Source organism: Mesocricetus auratus, unplaced genomic scaffold (assembly GCF_017639785.1).
Source record: "Mesocricetus auratus isolate SY011 unplaced genomic scaffold, BCM_Maur_2.0 Super-Scaffold_100031, whole genome shotgun sequence".
Classification (NCBI taxonomy): Eukaryota; Metazoa; Chordata; class Mammalia; order Rodentia; family Cricetidae; genus Mesocricetus; species Mesocricetus auratus.
Genome location: NW_024429212.1, coordinates 3373404 through 3388954, shown reverse-complemented (window position 1 = coordinate 3388954; position 15551 = coordinate 3373404). Strand labels below are relative to the sequence as shown.

At 44.8% G+C, this 15551-nt stretch overlaps 1 protein-coding gene across 1 annotated transcript in view; it reads right to left on the bottom strand.

Annotated features, from left to right (window-relative positions):
• Positions 1–15551, bottom strand: part of Csmd1 (CUB and Sushi multiple domains 1) — a 1489308-nt gene that overhangs the window by 447224 nt on the left and 1026533 nt on the right. The gene's annotated exons all lie outside the window — the stretch shown is intronic.

Genomic DNA, 15551 nt, shown 5'->3' with positions numbered 1-15551 from the left:
ACCCTCCACTGAGCTCCTGTGATGGATAACACTGACTATCAGACAGCTAGGACCTAGAAACACCTTGGAGACCTGAGTGCGTCTATGAGGGAAGGAGTTTCTGGATTAGGGTAACTGAGGTGAGAAGATCCACACACTAAATGCTTCACGAGCTGGGATCTAGGACTGAATAAAGTGAGACCATAAGTATCACATCAGCATTCATCCTCTTTGCCTTCTGACTATGAATAAAGTAAGATCAGCTACCTCACAATCAGACCACCACCCCTTCCCTTCCATGAGAGTCTGTACTCAAACTGTGAGCCTCATCACCTTTTCTTAGGTTACTTTTGTTAGGTATCTTGTCTCAGTGAAACGAATTCATCATTCCATGCACATAGTACCATTTCACACTGGGGATACTGTTTCTGGTACACTCTCCTACTGATGTGAATAGCTGGACTCTCTCCTTCCTCCCAATGTCACCATGGGAACAAGGTCTTAGTGTCCATCACCTGCACATAACCCTAATTCTGGCCTGTCCATGCCCGGCTTATTTTACTTCAGAGCTCCAACAACCATGATCTATTATCTTCTCATTACTATGCTTTCTCATGCTTTGTTTCTGTTTTTTTATTTCCCAGAATGCATGAGGATGTAAAATCCCTCAGGACGGGGAATTTCTCCGTGTTATATTTCTAGAAGCTAGAACAGCCTGGGCACACTTGACTACCACTCCGTGTTTGCTAAATAACAAATGAGCATCCCACAGACTGCAGTGACATCCTCTTTCAGTAACTGCACAAAAGCTTAGTCAGTATTCCTAGACCTGCTAATAATAAACTCCCTTCTGCCCCTGTACAAGAAGTGGCATTGAGGAAGGCAGCAGGTGCATCCCTACTCTTCTTCAGACACGAAAATCTAACCCCAAAACAACCACATAAGTCTAGTGACCAACAGTCACTGACAGTTCTTGTGTCTGAAAGTGGCAAGTCTCATTTCACCCATGGCATCCTACAGTTGTCATGTAAAAATTTGATCTGAACTTGGTTCATTGATGTGAAGAGCTATGCCATTGCTCGGAGCGCCACCATCATATCTGGTTAGGAGGAATATGTATTGAAATGTGGGTGTCAGAAAACAGCAACAACAAAAGTAAACAAAAAATTTTATCCCTTATCTTTACATTATGATATGTAAGCACACATGTTACTATACACACACACACACACACACACACACACACATATCCCACTACAGCAATTCCATCTCTGCTGCTTGAACCTTCATCTTTAGTTTGACTAACTATATGCAAAATATTCTACAAAGACCAATTTGAAAGACTACAATAAAAACTAAGATTTATGACATGACACAATGGGTAACAGTGTCCCAATGACAAGCACATGTGGTGTCAGACTAAAATCAGTTTTCTTTAGATATGCTAAAGAACTGAGCTCTGTGATGCACCTACATCATCACATGAGTGTACATCAGGGTCAGGTACAGAGAAAAAAAATTCCAGACACAGCATGATCCAGACACAGCATGAAGGAAGATAAACGCCCAAAGCAGGGATTTGTCAGGATGTGGAGTTTTAGAAAGAAGAGCAACCAAACTCTTTAATCCTCATACCTCCTGCCATTCCCAAGGCAGTTAAACTTTGGCTCTCTGGGTGTGGAAGAAAGAGGTGATGAGAAGCCAAGCTGAGGAAGGACCCAACATGCAGACTCAGGGATCCTGCCAGCAGTGAAGGATTATTGACCTCGTGCAGGTCAACATAGAGCTGTGGGCTCCTGTGGGCTCCTGTGGGCTCCTGTGGGCTTTCTAGTGTCCCCTCCCCACAAGTGCTGTCAAGGCATCCAGAGTCCACAGAGCACCACTGTGCTCTACCTCCCCTTCCCTAACCAGACTCCAGTTGTGGGGCCTCAACTGACTCTACTCTGAGTCGGGAGACAGAAGCCACCATCAGCTAGGTAACCAGTGAGTGTGGTGATCATGGTGGCCATCATGGCCTTGGTGCTCCTCTCTGAGTTCAAAGGGCATGTAAGGGGATGGAAGGGTTACCATGAAGACTAAAGACCTTGCCCTCTGAGACCTCAAATATCTTGCTGCTTTTGACCAGCTCAGGAGAGGCCATCAGGTTCCCAAACGTCTTTCTTTTGAGCACATGGAGTCAGCAAAGCATGCCAGATAGTGAGCCTCTAGGGTTCTGGGTTCTAGTCTAAAGTCAGGAACCATGTGCCAGAAGGCACCTGACTGCCTAGGCTCCCAGTCTTCAACTTCTATCACATACCATGATGCTGTTTTGAATAGTATGCCTCTTCATTAAGTGTGTAGAGTATCTCTTATAGCCTATGAGTATGATGATATAAACCCAGCATCACCCACCTGTGTGGAAACCAAGCTCTACAGATATTGGCTAGCACACCAGTGCTAAGCACATACCTGCAACACACCAGAGGAGAGATTATCAGTCAACCACCCAAGATGATTCAGTGGGCATTTCTGGGAATGAACTTTGAAGTTATGTCTCCCACTGGGGATCACTAGTAACCACAATATAGACTTACACACCACAAGTTAGCTGTAATATAAAGGAGCCTCAGCTAGCACCTACATGATTACAAGATGGGGTCAGGAACTGCTGCTGAAGGTGAGATACCTAGACCTCACCTTATGAGTTAACATACGAGACATGACTTCACTTACTACGACTCAATAGTCAGAGGGACCAGCACCTGCCACACCATATTCAGTCCTGCATCTTTCAAACGCCTGTAAAGGTCATTTTTGTTTACTGTGTGTGGATGACCTCTGAAAAATGGGACCGGTAGTGTGTGTGCAACTTCCCTGTAGCATAGATGTCTGGGAAGTCCTGGGAAGTTGCAGGGATAAATCTTGGGGGAAAGGCCCTTGTGAGAGGTCATAGCCCTGTGATCATGGCCCTACCAGAGGTACTCAGAGTGGACATAGGGGCAACAGACAACCAGAGTATGTGGCTCATGCCAATTTCCTCTGGATGCTTGAGTGCAGAGCTTTCTGAACTGTGACATTAGTCTTCCCCTGTGGCTCTTAGCTCTTCACACTGTCCATTGCAACCTTAAGGACAGTGAGAAGGAACAGAGGTCAGAGTGAAGAGATCTTTACAATAGTCCATATGGACCATGAACACATGAATGAAGTCACTGACTATGAATGAAGGCACGGCCTATGAGAGAGCATGAACTTCTCTCTCAGGATCCCCAAAATTGAGTGCTCTGTGCTCAGTGAAGCTCAGGCTGAGGTCTCATTCCCATGCTTAACCTCCTTCTTCTCTTTGTTAAGTCAACTCTCTTCCTATCCAAGATGCTTGGAGCTTCATGGTCTCCTGCCCATTTACCTCAGGGTGTGAACATGTGAGTCCACGTGTAATGGTAACATGAAAAGGTTGTCTCCCTACCTGGGAAAAAGCCTCCTTATTACCACGATCCGATTCTGCTTCCTGACAACCTGGTCTGAGTGGATGAGGACCACATGCCCTCAGTCTAGAGCTGCATGTGAAGGATGTCTCACGGTAATGGCTGCCTGCTTGATGCTGTGAACCATTATAACGGCTAAGGGCTTCTTAACATGAAGAACAGCAAGTCTCCATTCCTTCCCTCTCTAGGTTCATTATCCTGCCAGTGGGTGCTGGAAGCAAGACTAGAGGTGATGCAGGACAAAAACCATCCACACACAGCCTGGAGCTCAGTCTTCCACTCACATCCATTAATGGGCATGGGCTAGTTAGACTTACATGTGGGGAGTGTGGAGGCATTACACAAACCTTATACTGATCACTCCTCAAAATGTCATAGTGGAAATTAATCTGAAAAAAAAATGCAATTGTGAGAAAGCACGTAGTGATGGGTAACAACCTACTGGGGCCACCCTGTGAGCAGTGAGTGGAAAACAGCAGAGACAGAAAGCATTCGAGAGCACCAATCACAGAGGGCATACGTTCACCTCACAGCATCTCTCACAGATGTGTAGTGGCATAAATCAGGACTGTGGTCTGCTTTCAAACATTTAACAAAAATGAGGAATCAAATGAAACAGGGTAATAATTTAAAAATATTTGTTTTTTTATTGTGTGTGTTTGCCTGTGTGAATGAATGTGTGTTTGTGTGCAATAATTTTCCACGGAGGAGGAGTTACCGGGAGTTGTGAGCTGCCAGATGTGGGTGCAAGCAGCCACGCTCAGTACCTTCATGAGGGCAGCAGATATTCTTAATGCCGAGATTTCTCTCCAGCCCCAAGAGGGGAAATTTGTATTTTTTGAATCAACATGTCATCAACATGCATGGGGAAAAGGAGGTCTAGTGACCAATCCCCCATTTTAGCAGCCATTACAAGCTAACATGCGCTTGCATGATCTTGCTGCTCCTGTCCTGGTCACAAACGTCAGATGCCCTCCTCGTGGAAAGGCACCAATCAGAAGTTAGCTGGCGGGCTGTGCTTTACGGCTCTGGGTGTGCTTTACGGACAGTGCACAGCAGAGACGTGCAGAACATAGCAACTTCCCTGGGAGGGCCTATGGGCTATAACAACCAGTTGACCAATCAGCACAGGGCAGGTCACGCAAACCTGGAAGTGCACCAATCCTGTAACTGTTTCATACCCCTAGACACTCCCCTTATGCTGCCCTTTAAGATCCCTGCATAGAGGTTGCTTGGGGTCTTTCTCCAGCCATTTGCCATGGTGGTGGGGTGAAGGGCCCGAGCTAATGGGGTTAGCTCGTTAAACATCTTCAGTAAAAGACTCTTTGCTTTTGCATCGAAATGGGCCTCTTGGTGATTTTGGGGTTCAGAATTTGGTTACAACAGAGGGAATGGAATTTCAGAGCATATCATCTCAATCATGTGTTATTAAAAATAAATATTATTGGCCAATCTACTATGGAATACATCATGGGAGTTCCTCAGAAAAAAAACATTAAAGAACTATAACTGAAGTGATTTAGTAATGAAGACACTGGATAAATACCCCAGAGTGTAGATGCCATGTACTGAGATTTCTACATTCCCGTATTCATCTTAGCTATGTTCACAATGACAAGGTGGGGAAGCTACACAACCTTGTAACAAGTACAATTTCTGGGAGACTATTAGTCAATGCTAAACAAGGAAATCTTTTTGCAACACAGGGATAAAGCTAAATAACATTACTGACGGTGAGATAAGTCAGTTGCAGAAACAATGGCCATTAAATGTGGGTCTTAGAGTCACTCACAGAAGCAAAATGAGAAACCCAATTGCAAGGGCTGTGAGAAGGCTGGGAATAGAAGAGTGGTAAAAAAAAATCAGCTCAACCTAGGAAGAGGTCAGAGATATCTTCTGCAAAACACACTATGTTTAAAATCAGTGATGCATTCTAGAAAGCCGCAGACTTCCACCAGAAAGCAAATCTGGGGGTGGGTGGTGTGTGTGCTAGCTTGAAATAGCCACTCCAATATATACATACACACATTCTAATATATACAAACATCATGCTGGATCGTGTTAACACATACAACTTCTCTTCAGTTTTTAAAACTTCATAGCTTTAAAAACAAGAGTGAACAAAAGGCTAAAGGGAAGAGGCAGTAGTGTGTGCAGATTCTGTGTCCCACGGAAGACACATGTCCTGGGGATTCACAGGTGAAAGACCATGTAAGGGTGACCTGACCAGACAGACAGAGAGACTGGAACCCAGCTCAAGGTATCTAACTTCTCCTGGAATGACACTCACTCAGGAAGAATTGGGGCTCTCTCACACGGCTTTGATTAAGTTTACAAAAACAAAAAACAAAACAAAAAACCAAAAACTTTTAAATGGACATTTTTCTTCTTTTTATTTCCTCTTGATTTTATTGGCAGGCTAGTGCTGTAATTTGTTGTTGTTTCATTCCTGTGTAAAATGTTGACTTTGAAAGACTCATCACATAAACCTGCCTCGGGTAAATAAACAAACACTTCTTCCTCAATGAAAAGGCAGTAATTAGAGTCTGAAAAGCAGAAGTGTTTGCCTTGGGCCAGAATAAATGCACAGATATTCCTATGGGATTTAATGCCTGCCTGAGGCTTTTGTAAAAACTGTGTGGTCTTGGTTGGGGTGCAGTGGCATCACCTTTCCAACTACTGGGCTGGCTGAGGAGGGGGAAATCACTTAATCTCAGCTGTTTGAGACTAGCTTTGGCAGCGCAGTGAGATCCTGACCCCCAGCTTAAAGACACAAAGCAAAACAAGCAAAAACCATTAACTATGTGACTATGTGATTTCTATGAAAACAGATGCTCTGGCGGCTAGTGATTGGTTGACAGGATTGAATGCTATTCTAGGACAGGTCTGTAGGCTCCTTGGGATCCTTACTCAATTATAGAAGTGAAAGAAGCTCCTGTCTCCAGGCAACTCCAGCAGCTGGTGTCACTTCCAGCCACCGTGTGGTGGTGGCAGCAGACACATGCCCACTTTCCCTTCACAGGGACACCAATTCCAGTATCAGCCCAACTTCACATTCCTGTCCAAATATGAGACAACTTAAGAGGTAGGAGGAGGTCTTTGGGCTCACGATGTCAGTCCATTGTAGTGACAGGATGTGAAAGAGACCTAACACTGCAGAACAGACGAGGTACAAAACAAACAGGAAGCCATCAGGTGTTGCCCGCTTCCCCCATAGGGGTCTGTTGACCTGCTTGTGTCTAGGAGCTTCTAGCAAAACACTTCTCGTCCCCTCCTCCCAGTAAGGCCTGCATGCAAGCTCCTGTTTTCTGTCCACCCTTACTGTCAAAAAGCTAATTCCTGGTTTTGGCCTACCCTTTGCCAGAGGGCCCTGAGAACATAGGCTTCTGACCTTGGTGATTTCCCACCATGCCTGCCTTTGGTATATAAGGCTCCACCCTTGTTAAAATAAATGTCATTCTCCTTGTAAGAATGAGCCGCTATCCTGTGTCTTCATTTACATCCTTGGCTCTTTGCCTCGGATCATTGTGAAGTGTTGTAGCCCCGTAGCCATGAACACACTGGCTCAATACAATCAGGGGCAAGATGCCATCAAGGACCACTCCCACCCTCTGCCCAGTGACCTACTTCCTCAGGTCAAGTCCACTTTTTAACCATTCTACAATGTCCCAAAAACATATCCCCAGTATGAGGCTAAACATTCAACATGAGCCTATGGGCACTTTAATACCCCAACCATACAATTCCCTGGGCTACAAGAGCCCTCTGCTCTTAGCTGGCTGTCCCCATGTCACTAGAGACTCTGCCTCAGGTAACGTGCCCATCTTTTGTTTGCTCACAAGGCAGTCACCCGGGGTCCGTGCTGTTCACACAGTTCTCTGTACTGAAATTGTCCACCAAGGGAGTATGCCACAGGCACTGTGTATTTCAATGCACAACAGTTACATCTCCACAATGCATTTGGAGCCCAGATGAATAACTAAATACTTTAGGTAGTGTTTCAAGACAAAGAATGTGCTGTAGTTTTACAATATGTACATCCTCTCTGATATTATTTTGGCAATTGTGCATATTGACAAGAGTCCCAGCGGCTTGACATTCTGTTTGCCAGCCACGAGGAAGTGAGCTCTCAAGTGAATATGCTTTTAAAAAGCAAAAAAGTGGCCCAACAACTCCAGGATGCCCTTTTTCCCAGGAAGGCTGAAAGGGAGCTCCCTGGTGGGCCACAGAGGGGTTTAAAAAGAAAAATGGTATTTTGGCTCAAAATGTAAATTTGCCCTTTTCTGCTAACGCCAGCTCAGCTGGCCTCTCCTGGATGTTAACACAATCGATCTCCCTCACGGTTGGCACCTCCACTTTTTCCATGCCTACTGCTCCCCTTCCTGGACTTTTCCTGACATTATTCTCTGCATCTCCTTCATTTTCCTCATTTTCTTTCTGTCTTCTCTGCTGTGGGGTCTCTAAGCATCAAACCTGTTTTGTCGTCTCCCTGTTTCTTCTTCCTCCCTGGCTTGTTACCACTGAGTACCATGGAAGAACACGTATTTCAGAAGCCACAGGAGGATTCATAAGTTTCTGCTCCAAACCACGTCAGCCCCTGGTCACCTCCAAAAAGTTTTCCCACAAAGAAGTCCTCTCTCTCTGTCTCTCTGTCTCTGTCCGTCTCTCTCTCTGTGTCTGTCTCTCTCTCTCTCTCCCTCCCAGAAGCATATTGCTTAACAATAATAAACATGAATAACACTTCAGAAGTAGGATCCTAGCCTTAACCCGTCCTGTATGCACACTGTGACACACCCAGAAACCTTCTGTTTCTTCAGAAAGAGATGGACATTAGTTTCCCTCAAGCTTACCAGAGGTTCAAATTATTAAGTAAGAAAATACAATCAAATTTAAAGTGAAACTTTGAGAGCCGGGATTGGTAATACACATTTGCCATGCCAGCATTTGAGAAGCTGAAGCAGGAAGATAGATACAAGTGGTCCAACTTTGGGGTGAGCCTGGGCTACAGTATGTATGAAATGCTGTATCCATGATTCTTTAAGTTGCTGTGTTATTTTGTATGCTTCTGAGCGTGTCCCTCCTGGGGATCATGGTTACAGTACTTTAAGCTTTGTTCACTGAACTTATCCTACAAACCTTAAGCTGTAACTCAGTCCATTCAAAGATAAGCCCCTTCACCTATGAGGACTGATAGGCTAGCTATGGTGCCTATGCCACGAGCAAGTCTATTGCATCGGGCGAAGGCATGGAGATTTAAATGTAAGACAAGATGTACTTGCCTTTTCCTTTCAGTTTACCCTCATAACCTCCAAGGGTGATCTCTCAGGGTCCCCTTTCTTTCCTGATCTCAGCGGGACCTCCACTTATGATGCCTGTGCCAAGAGCAAATCTAATGTAAGAAAGACAAGACATCCGGCAGTTTGTGCTAAGAGAATACGTGTGTGTGTGTGTGTGTGTGTGTGTGTGTGTGTTTGTACAACAAGGAGGAAATAGTCTTATATACAGACTTACAGCATAGTGGAGAAATCCCAGGTGTAAGTGTTCATGTTTTCATAATTAGAGGTTGATGCCAGTTGGGGCAAGGCTGGGGCTGTAAGCCAGGACTAGAAAGCAGGATGCACCTGTGGTTATTGGCTGACAAGCAACTCACAGAGACCCGTGGGGGCTGGGGCCCAACAGCTACAGACAGTATGTGGACACTAATAGGGCTTGCAGTCTTCAGAGAGTTGACATTTAATGCAGCATGTAATCTCTGTGTCTACTGAAAATTAGTTCTAATAGTGTAAATGCTAGCCTCGTTATTTTAGAACAGTTTACATAAATAACATATAAATCCTTAAAATGAAATAGAACATGGTTTAGAGCCCTAGAATTAGCCTTAAAAACAAAACTGCATGCTTTGCCTCAGCAGGAAGGAGTGGGGGGTGAAATGACACACATTTAGTTCTAAATCTGTTCAGAGACTGATAATGAAGACTCATTGATAAATTATATGGTTACTGTCACAAAACAAGCAAATAACAACCCCCCAAAAAGAAAACAACCAGAGTTGTCTTTGGGATCTCAATTAACACCCCCACTCCAGTGTCAATTTAGACAGAGGTCACACATCCCAGAGTGTGGAGACATTTTACTAACCTACGAAACTAGAGCCTTTAAATGTGGAGACCACACAAGACAAACACACTAATTTACCACAGACAAGGTGTTGTTCTCTTTATATCCGTAGGTGAGGGGGTCAGCCAAATAATGAAAATAAATCACACAATTTTTTTTCTTAGGGCTTTACACTCAAGGGGGAAAAACTGACCAAGCGGTCCTCATGCAAAACCAACAGTGACAAAATGAGGCATCTCTGATAAACAAAAAGATCTTTTCAAGCATGCCCACATCAACCTCAGACTGCGAGAGCGATTCCCTTAAGGCCTCTATAAAATAGTAGCAAATGTTTTGAATTCCCGATGTGTTTTAGACCTAGAGATTAAAATCACTTGGCATAAAATAGTATTCCCAAACAGACTATAAACATTTAGCTTCTACTGAGAAATGATTTCATATAAACCTAATATCGGGACATGAAATTTTCAAGGAATACTGTATTTTGACTGCACAGTTTAAGGCAAGAGCAATAATTTCAAACTCTTTAAAAAGAAGCCAACTTGGATTTCTGGTTGGAAACAGTACATGTATAACCATCAGGTTTCCTTCAGTGATGGCTGTGCTCGGGGGTGTGCTTTGGGGCATAAGGGAGAGATAAGATATAATTGTGATATACCTGCCTGGCATCTAATAGTCTATGTGGTCAGCTTCTGCGTTAATTCATGTCAAATGAGACTGGCACATGGCTGTTGTGGAGAGTAGGGATCCCAAGTCATGGTAGCTCTGTTTAAGATATGTGTATTATCCCAGGGGGTTGCACATGCCCCTGGACCTGGTGTGTGTTTTCTTTTCTGCTAAAGGGGACAGAGATTGCTATGGGGGAGGATTGTAGGCATGTTATGATCCCTCAGGACACAAATCAGTACATATCTCCTATTCACACTCCATAGACCATCCATGAACCATGAGTTAGACTCTAGCTGCCAACCCAGCCTCAACTCAGGTGGCATTCTCTTAATTCCTGTGGTCTATCAGGCCAAGCCTTGAGTTCATTTTCTACCCCTGCCCAACCCTGGAGGGAGACATCTTCTCACGTGGAGCTGCTTCTCACAGGAGAGTCTCCAGGTTACCAAGGACAGGATTGACAGTGAAACATACATAGTGCCCTGAGGTTGAGCTCAGCAACCTGACACATGGACACTGACCTAAGATAGACATCCTCAGAGAAAGGACAAACAAGGACCAGAACAGGACAAGATCCCATAGGGTAATTCATGCAGGCTCGAGAAGCTGGTTCACCTGCAGAGAAGAGGAATGATGGGTGGGGTAAAGGGATACACATACACATTGAGATGCGAGCCACACCCCAGTGCTGCAAAGGGGAGCACTCCAACTCAGGCCGTGGTTAAAACAAGCCCAACATATTTACTCTACATTCTGGAAGCCACTGAAGGTTGCTGTCTTAAACTTGTTTTTAAATCGGTGCCAGGTATCCCCGATGGACTTCATTGACTGTTGTCCATGATGAAGGCCTTGGGACCATGTAAGATCCTAAGGCATCTTCAAATCTATAGAAGGTGGGTTGGTATTAGGGTTGGCATCATTGTGGTCAAATATGAACTGGTTTCAGATTCATCCAACTTCCCACTTTTCCCACAGAATGGCATGAAATATCCTATGCTATATAATAGATGATCTGATGGATACCCAACACATAGACGCCACTGCTTTTCTGAGAAGTTCCCACTGGGATCAAGGATTGGCAAACAGAAACTAACACCATAGTGACAATGAGGATGATCAAAAGCAACTGAAAAAACGATAACTAGTCTTTAAAGTATTAGAAAATGCACTGCATTTCAGTAGGTGTTAGGCTGCCTGCTTTGTTATTTAGTCTGGTCAGGACCAGCTCCCATCAGCTCTAGTTTACAATATCAGTTGACTTTCCAGTAACAAAACTCACCCTAGGAGCTGCAATAATGACTATTGTGGTAAGATATGCCTATAGGTGCAGTAGTTTACAAATGATACGGGGGCAATCAACCACTTTCCAATTGGATTGAAACTCTGCTGAGTAGGAGAAAAAACATACCTGGTATTTCAAATCTGTCCCAAAACTTATGATTTGAGAGCTCAGAGGCTTCAAGGGAGAACCTACTCTACTGTTTTGCTAAATGTACATAGGGTCAAACTGCCCTCTAAATTCCCAACTCTCTATCCATACATTACTTGGACCTCACAGGAGAAGCTTTCTTTGTGTAGTGGGGGATGGTTCATACAGAGAGTCACAACTGGTCACGGTGCAGAGAATACATTTTCATGCAGTATTCAGACATACATGGAACATCTACATCCCTTACAACCCTTGCCAAGACTCAGAGACTACCACAGAAGAGGGAGTGGAAAGATTATAAGAGCCAGAGGTTGGAAAGAACTTGTGAAAATTGGATCTCCTGGATGTGACAGGACCACAATATTCATGAACTCATAGCTGCTGTGGGTCCTGCACAGGACATGACAAGATCCAGACATTCAACATTCTAGCCTCAAGTAAGAAGGGATCCATGTTCAGGAGTCATGGATAGCTCATAGATTCTTGGAAGATATAACCAGCTTTTTTTTTTAGAGATATGTGGCTCCAGAGAGGTTAGCCAGACTCCAATGGATGCCCCACACCCTGAAATATATGAACAGCACAAATTTGAGTTGATGGGTTATTAGATTTTTAAAGAGGACATGAAGTTGGGGTTGAGGAGGGAAATAGTGGTGAGTCCGGGAGGAATAAGGGTAAACATATATATGTATTATAATGCATATATTTACATATATAGTATGTAAATAAAGTGAATTGTATGAAATTCGCAAAGTATTAAAATACTCAAGCCTCACAGAACATTATGGAATAGGGGTGGAATTATTGTAAGAGCCAGAGGACTAGGAAGTCTGATGTAAGATTTTGTCTCCTAAAAAACCAACAAAACTAGGGAGCCCAGCTTCAGGTGAGATTGGGCCCCCGGCTGGGACCACCCGCCCATCACCCATCCCCCTCCATCTTCGGGGCCGCTCCCGGCTTCCAGAAGAGCCGCCCACACAGGAAAGAGATCAGCTCCTCCAAGACCCCAACCCAGCAAGCCCAGCTTCAGGTGAGATTGGGTCCCCGGCTGGGACCACCCGCCCATCACCCATCCCCCTCCATCTTCGGGGCCGCTCCGGGCTTCCAGAAGAGCCGCCCACACAGGAAAGAGATCAGCTCCCCAAGACCCCAACCCAGCGAGTCCAGCTTCAGGTGAGATTGGGTCTCTGGCTGGGACCACCCGCCCATCACCCATCCCCTCCATCTTCGGGGCCGCTCCTGGCTTCCAGAAGAGCCGCCCACACAGGAAAGAGATCAGCTCCTCCAAGACCCCAACCCAGCGAGCCCAGCTTCAGGTGAGATTGGGTCCCCGGCTGGGACCACCCGCCCATCACCCATTCCCCTCCATCTTCGGGGCCGCTCCCGGCTTCCAGAAGAGCCGCCCACACAGGAAAGAGATCAGCTCCCCAAGACCCCAACCCAGCGAGTCCAGCTTCAGGTGAGATTGGGTCTCTGGCTGGGACCACCCGCCCACCACCCATCCCCCTCCATCTTCGGGGCCGCTCCCGGCTTCCAGAAGAGCCGCCCACACAGGAAAGAGATCAGCTCCTCCAAGACCCCAACCCAGCGAGCCCAGCTTCAGGTGAGATTGGGTCCCCGGCTGGGACCACCCGCCCATCACCCATCCCCCTCCATCTTCGGGGCCGCTCCCGGCTTCCAGAAGAGCCGCCCACACAGGAAAGAGATCAGCTCCTCCAAGACCCCAACCCAGCGAGCCCAGCTTCAGGTGAGATTGGGTCTCTGGCTGGGACCACCCGCCCATCACCCATCCCCCTCCATCTTCGGGGCCGCTCCCGGCTTCCAGAAGAGCCGCCCACACAGGAAAGAGATCAGCTCCTCCAAGACCCCAACCCAGCGAGCCCAGCTTCAGAAGAGCCACCCACACAGGAAAGAGATCAGCCCCTCCAAGACCCCAACCCCAGCGAGGCCAGCTTCAGCTTCAGCTGCAGTAAAGAAGGAGACCAGTGGAGACAGAAAGCCCCCACCAGCACCCACTGGAAGAAGAGATGGGAAGAAGACAGAATAAGAGATCACTCAGCAATAGAAACACCAACACGACCCCACCAGAATCCAGGGATCCAACACCAGCAAGACCTGAAAAGCACTACATAGATGAAGAAGAGGAGACAGACCTTAAAAATTATTTCATGAAGATGATGGAGAGCCTCAAGGAAGAAACGAGGAAATCCCTTAAAGAAATAGAAGAAAAAACAAACAAAAAAATCCATGAAATGGGGGAAAAATTCAAGAAATAAACAAATCTCTCAAAGAATCTAAAGAGCACCAAGAAAAAACAACCAAGAAAATTAAGGAAACAGCTCAAACAGTTGAAGGATTGAAAGCTGAAATAGAAACGATAAAGAAAACACAGAATGAAGGGATGCTGGAAATAGAAAAGCTCGGTAAACGGTCTGGAATCACAGATGCAAGCATCACCAATAGAATACAAGAGATAGAAGAGAGAATCTCAGGTGTTGAAGACTCATTAGAGGACATAGCATCGTCAACCAAAGAAAATCTCAAAACCAACAAATCCTTAACACAAAATATCCAGGAAATATGGGACACCGTGAAGAAGCCAAACCTGAGAATAATAGGTATAGAAGAAGGTGAAGAACTTCAACTTAAAGGTACAGAAAACATATTCAACAAAATCATAGAAGAAAACTTCCCTAACCTAAAGAAAGATATGCCTATGAAAGTACAAGAATCTTACAGAACACCAAATAGGCTTGACCAGAAGAAGAAGTCACCTCGCCATATAATAATCAAAACATCAAACCTACAGAGCAAAGAGAAAATATTAAGAGCAGCTAAAGAAAAAGGCCAAGTAACATACAAAGGCAGACCTATCCGAATTACACCTGACTTCTCAATGGAAACGATGAAAGCCAGAAGATCCTGGTCAGATGTCCTACAAACGCTAAGGGAACAAGGATGCCAGCCCAGACTACTATATCCAGCAAAGCTCTCAATTACCATAGATGGAGAAAACAAAATATTCCATGACAAAGCCAGATTTAAACAATACGTATCCATGAATCCAGCTCTACAGAAAATGCTAGAAGGAAAACCTAGAGCCAAGGAAGATAACTACATTCACAAAGACACAGGCAATATAGAATCATACTTTACAAAACACTAAAAGAAAAAGGGAGGAGAAACTACACAAAATAACTTCACTAACAATAAATCAAGCGCAAACAAGGATCACCAATCAATGGTCATTAATATCCCTCAATGTCAATGGCCTCAACTTACCTATAAAAAGACACAGACTAGCAGAATGGATACGAAGACAGAACCCTTCCTTCTGCTGCATACAAGAAACACATCTCAACACCAAAGACAGACGTTATCTCAGAGTAAAGGGCTGGGAAAAGATCTTCCAATCAAACGGCCCCAAGAAACAAGCGGGCGTAGCAATCCTAATATCTAACAAATTAGACTTCAAATTAAAATCAATCAAAAGAGATGAAGAAGGGCACTTCATATTCATCAAAGGAAAAATACATCAAGACGAAGTCTCGATTTTAAATATCTACGCCCCAAATACAAAGGCACCTACATTCGTGAAAGAAACATTACTAAAGCTCAAAATGCACATAAAATCTCACACACTAATAGTAGGAGACTTCAACACTCCGCTCTCACCGCTAGATAGGACCTCCAGACAGAAACTTAACAAAGAAACAAAAGAATTAATAGAAGTTATGACCCAACTGGGTTTAACAGACATCTATAGAACATTCCACCCAAATACAAAGGGATATACCTTCTTCTCGGCACCACATGGAACCTTCTCTAAAATTGACCACATAATAGGAAACATAGCAAATCTCCACAGATACAAAAAAATTGGAATAACCCCCTGCATC